Raw genomic sequence first — 6000 nt, forward strand, 5'->3', positions numbered from 1 at the left:
TCAGTCGAATTACACTACTACTGAGAAATAGCTTCTTGCTATTGTTTTTGCTCTGGATAAATTCCGAGCCTATTTACTTGGTACTAAAGTAGTAGTGTATTCAGACCACGCAGCTCTAAAGTATTTATTAGCTAAAAAGGAGTCCAAACCAAGGCTTATACGTTGGATACTGCTATTACAAGAATTTGATTTAGAAATTAAGGACAGGAGTGGTAACTAGAATTTAGTGGCAGACCACTTGAGTCACCTTGAACATATTACAGATGACTCCACTCCTATAGCTGATAATTTCCCATTTGATAACCTGCAAGTAGTATCTGAGATAGTCCCTTGGTATGCACCTGTAGCTAATTATCTAGTTAGCCGCACCTTCCCTCCGAACTTTTCTAAGCATCAAAGAGACAAGCTGAAAAGCGAGTCTAAATATTATATATGGGATGACCCATATTTATGGAGATGTGGCACTGACCAGGTAATTAGACGGTGTGTGCCTCAATCAGAATTCCAGTCCATCTTAGAGGCCTATCACTCATCTGAGAGTGGAGGGCATTTTGGCCCTCAAAGGGCTGCTAGAAAAATCTTAGACTGTGGATTCTGGTGGCCTACTCTTTTTAGGGATGCTGCTGACTTTTGTAGATCTTATTTTCCATGCCAGAAATTTGGTAATATATCCAGGAAGGATGAGATGCCTCAACAAATTATGCTTTTCTGTGAATTTTTTGATGTTTGGGGCATTGACTTCATGGGTCCATTTCCAAATTCTAATGGTTATTTATATATATTGTTAGCTGTAGATTACGTTTCCAAATGGGTGGAAGCAATTCCTACCCGCACTGATGATGCTAACACTGTTGTTTCCTTTGTGAGAAACCATATTATTTGTTTCTTTAGATCACCACGAGCAATCGTGAGCGATCAAGGCACCCATTTTTGTAACAGGAGACTAACCGGATTAATGAAGAAGCATGGGATAATTCATAAGGTTGCAACAGTATACCACCCTCAGACTAATGGGCAAGCCGAGGTGTCAAATAGAGAAATAAAGCGTATCTTGCAGAAGATAGTCAAACCTCATAGAAGAGACTGGAGCACCAGGCTACAAGATGCACTTTGGGCGTACAGAACTGCATACAAAACACCCATTAGGATGAGTCCTTTCCACTTAGTTTATGGAAAAGCTTGTCATCTCCCTGTTGAAGTAGAGCACAAAGCCTTATGGGCAGTAAAGGAGTGCAACATGGGAATTGAAAAAGCCGGAGCTGAAAGGAGATTACAACTGCAAGAATTGGAAAGCCTTCGCCTGGAAGCTTATGAGAACTCAAGACTATACAAGGAGAAGATGAAGGCTGTACATGATCAGCACATCAGAAGGAAAGAGTTCCAACCTGGGGATTTATTCCTCCTTTACAAATCTCGACTGAGGCTCATGCCAGGCAAGTTGAGATCAAGATGGGAAGGTCCATACAGAGTAGAGAAGGCCGAACCGTACGGAGTTTATCACCTAAGCCATCCTTCAAGCTCTGAATTTATCAAAGTTAATGGACATCGTTTAAAGCTGTACCATGGCGAGCAGCTGAAGAAAAACAAGGAGCTCGAGATCTTCCTCTTGGAAGACCCCCACATAGCCGAAGACTGAGCTAGTGGAGCGTCCAACTTACGGATGTTAAAGCAAAGTGCTAGGTGGGAGACAACCCACCATGGTATGATCATTTTTTTCCTTATTTTTTATTTTCTTATTCAATAACTCTTCTCTTTATTAGTACATTTCATGCATCTGCATCTGCATATTTTTATTTAAAAAAAACGTTACGCGACGCGACCGTATCATTGACGCGTCCGTGATGAGCGGATAATTTATACGCTTTTTGGCATTGTTTTTAGTATGTTTTTAGTAGGATCTAGTTACTTTTAGGGATGTTTTTATTAGTTTTTATGTTAAATTTACATTTCTAGACTTTACTATGAGTTTGTGTGTTTTTCTGTGATTTCAGGTATTTTCTGGCTGAAATTGAGGGACTTGAACAAAAATCAGATTCAGAGGTTGAAGAAGGACTGCTGATGCTGTTGGATTCTGACCTCCCTGCACTCAAAGTGGATTTTCTGGAGCTACAGAACTCAAAATGGCGCGCTTCTAATTGCGTTGGAAAGTAGACATCCAGGGATTTCCAGCAATATATAATAGTTCATACTTTGGCCGAGTTTAGATGACGCAAAAGGGCGTTGAACGCCAATTCTACGCTGCAGTCTGGAGTTAAATGCCAGAAACACGTCACGAACCAGAGTTGAACGCCAGAAACATGTTACAACTTGGTGTTCAACTCCAAAAGAAGCCTCTGCACGTGTAAACTTCAAGCTCAGCCCAAGCACACACCAAGTGGGCCCCGGAAGTGGATTTATGCATCAATTACTTACTTCTGTAAACCCTAGTAGCTAGTTTAGTATAAATAGGACTTTTTACTATTGTATTGACATCCTGAATTACATCTTTTGATCTATTGATCACGTTTGGGGGCTGGCCATTTGGCCATGCCTGAACCTTTCACTTATGTATTTTTCAACGGTAGAGTTTCTGCACTCCATAGATTAAGGTGTGGAGCTCTGCTGTTCCTCATGATTTAATACAAAGTACTACTGTCTTATATTCAATTCAACTTATTCCGCTTCTAAGATATCCATTCGCACCCAAGAACATGATGAATGTGATGATTATGTGACGCTCATCATCATTCTCACTTATGGACGCGTGCCTGACAAACACTTTCGTTCTACATGCAAACAAGCTAGAATGAATATCTCTTAGATATCTAATACAGGGGACCGAGTCCGAGTTATTAGTATCTTCGTGGTATAAGTTAGAACCCATGGATGGCCATTCCTGAGATCCGAAAAGTCTAAACCTTGTCTGTGGTATTCCGAGTAGGATCTGGGAAGGGATGGCTGTGACGAACTTCAAACTCGCGAGTGCTGGGCATAGTGACAGACGCAAAAGGGGGATGAATCCTATTCTAGCACGATCGAGAACCTCCAGATGATTAGCCATGCCGTGATAGAGCATTTGGACCATTTTCACAGAGAAGATGGGATGTAGCCATTGACAACGGTGATGCCCTTACAGAAAGCTTGCCATGGAAAGGGGTAAGACTGATTGGATGAAGACAGTGGGAAAGCAGAGAGTCAGAGGAACGAAAGCATCTCTATACACTTATCTGAAATTCTCACCAATGATATACATAAGTATTTTTATCTTTATTTTCTGTTTATTTATTATTATTATTCGAAAACTCCATAACCATTTGATATCCGCTTGATTGAGATTTACAAGATGACCATAGCTTGCTTCATACCAACAATATCCGTGGGATCGACCCTTACTCACGTAAGGTTTTATTACTTGGACGACCCAGTGCACTTGCTGGTTAGTTGTGCGAAGTTGTAAAGTTATGTTTGGACCATGGTATTGTGCACCAGTTATTGGCGCCATTGCCAGGGAGAGAACGAACAACAAATTTTACAACCTCAGGGATCACAATTTCGTGCACCAAGTTTTTGGCGCCATTGCCGGGGATTGTTCGAGTTTGGACAACTGACGGTTCATCGTGTTGCTCAGATTGGGTAATTTTCTTCTTATTTTATTTTCAAAAAGTTTTCAAAAAATTTTCAAAAATATTTTCTTCTTTTTCGTGTTTCCTAATTAAAATCCCAAAAAAAAAATAAAAATAAAATAATATTTTCAAAAAAATAAAATATATTTTTCTTCAGAATTTTTAAGAATGAATTATAGTTTTTCATGAAGCATGTAGAAGTCTGGTTGGCTGTAAAGCCATGTCTAATTCTTTTAGACTGAGACTTCCACTTATAAGTATATGAAGTTGGATGAAGTTTCAGCTGTTGTATGCCTGATTTGTATCTTCTAAAGCTTGGCTGGCTATTATGCCATGTCTAACCCTCAGATTGGAGCTTTAGACTAAGAGTGCAAGATTCCTAGAATTCATATTAAAAAAAAAAATTGGAATCCTTATTTTTCTTTCTCACATTAATTTTCGAAAAAAAATACAAAAAAATTTATAAAATCATAAAAATCAAAAAAATATTTTGTGTTTCTTGTTTGAGTCTTGAATCAATTTTTAAGTTTGGTGTCAATTGCATTTTTTTCAAAAAAAATTTATGCACTTTCCGAAAACTCATGCATTCATAGTGTTCTTCATGATCTTCAAGTTGTTCTTGGCCAGTCTTCTTGTTTGATCTTCATATTTTCTTGTTTTGTATCTTTTGTTGTTTTTCATGTGCATTTTTGCATTCATGGTGTCTAAGCATTAAAGATTTCTAAGTTTGGTATCTTGCATGTTTTCTTTGCATCAAAAATTTTTCAAAAATATGTTCTTGATGTTCATCATGATCTTCAAAGTGTTCTTGGTGTTCATCTTGACATTCATAGTGTTCTTGCATGCATCATGTGTTTTGATTCATAATTTTCATGTTGTGAGTCATTTTTTTTGTTTTTCTCTCTCATCATTAAAAATTCAAAAATAAAAAAAATATCTTTCCCTTTTTCACCCATAAATTTTCGAAAATTTGAGTTGACTTTTTCAAAACTTTTTAAAATTTAGTTGTTTCTTATGAGTCAAATCAAATTTTCAATTTAAAAATCTTATCTTTTTCAAAATCTTTTTCAAAAATCATATCTTTTTCATTTTTCTTATTTATTTTCGAAAATTTTTAAAATATTTTTCAAAAATCTTTTTCTTAATTTTATATCATATTTTCGAAAATATCATCAACAATTAATGTTTTGATTCAAAAATTTCAAGTTTGTTACTTACTTGTTAAGAAAGATTCAAACTTTAAGTTCTAGAATCATATCTTGTGATTTCTTGTGAATCAAGTCATTAATTGTGATTTTTAAAATCAAATCTTTTTCAAAACTAATTTTAATCATATCTTTCTATCATATCTTTTTAAATCATATCTTTTTCAAAAAAAAAATTTTGATTTTAAAATATCTTTTCTAAGTTCTTATCCTCTTATCTTTTAAAAATTGATTTTCAAAATTTGTTTCAACTAACTAATTAACTTTTTGTTTGTTTCTTATCTCTTTCAAAACTACCTAACGAACTATCCCTCTCTAATTTTCGAAAATACCTCCCTCTTTTTCAAAATTTTTTTTTAATTAATTAACTGTTTAAATTTTTAATTTTAATTTTAATTTTATCTTAATTTTCGAAAATCATTAACTCTTTTTCAAAATTTATTTTTCGAATTTCCTCTCCCCCATCTCCTTCTATTTATTCATTACTTACTAATACTTCTCTTCATCTCATATCCCTGTTATCCTCACCCTTGTGTTTGGATTCTCCTCCCTTCTCTTTCCTTACATTACATTCTTTCCTTCTTCTACTCACCCAAAGGAATCTCTATACTGTGACATAGAGGATTCCATATTTTCTTTGTTATCCCCTTCTTTGTCATATGAGCAGAAGCAAGGACAAGAACATTCTTGTTGAAGCAGATCCTGAACCTGAAAGGACTGTGAAAAGGAAACTAAGAGAAGCTAAAATACAACAATCCAGAGACAACCTTACAGGAATTTTCGAACAAGAAGAGGAGATGGCAGCCGAAAATAATAATAATGCAAGGAGGATGCTTGGTGACTTTACTGAACCTAATTCCAATTTACATGGAAGAAGCATCTCCATCCCCACCATTGGAGCAAACAATTTTGAGCTTAAACCTCAATTAGTTTCTCTGATGCAACAAAACTGCAAGTTTCATGGACTTCCATATGAAGATCCCTTTCAATTCTTAACTGAATTCTTGCATATCTGTGATACTGTTAAGACTAATGGAGTAAACCCTGAAGTCTACAGGCTCATGCTTTTCCCTTTTGCTGTGAGAGACAGAGCTAGAATATGGTTGGATTCTCAACCTAAAGATAGCCTGAACTCTTGGGATAAGCTGGTCAAGGCTTTCTTAGCCAAGTTCTTTCCTCCTCAAAAGCTGAGT

The sequence above is a fragment of the Arachis hypogaea genome, chromosome 16 (genome assembly GCF_003086295.3).
Source record: "Arachis hypogaea cultivar Tifrunner chromosome 16, arahy.Tifrunner.gnm2.J5K5, whole genome shotgun sequence".
In the NCBI taxonomy this organism is placed as follows: domain Eukaryota; kingdom Viridiplantae; phylum Streptophyta; class Magnoliopsida; order Fabales; family Fabaceae; genus Arachis; species Arachis hypogaea.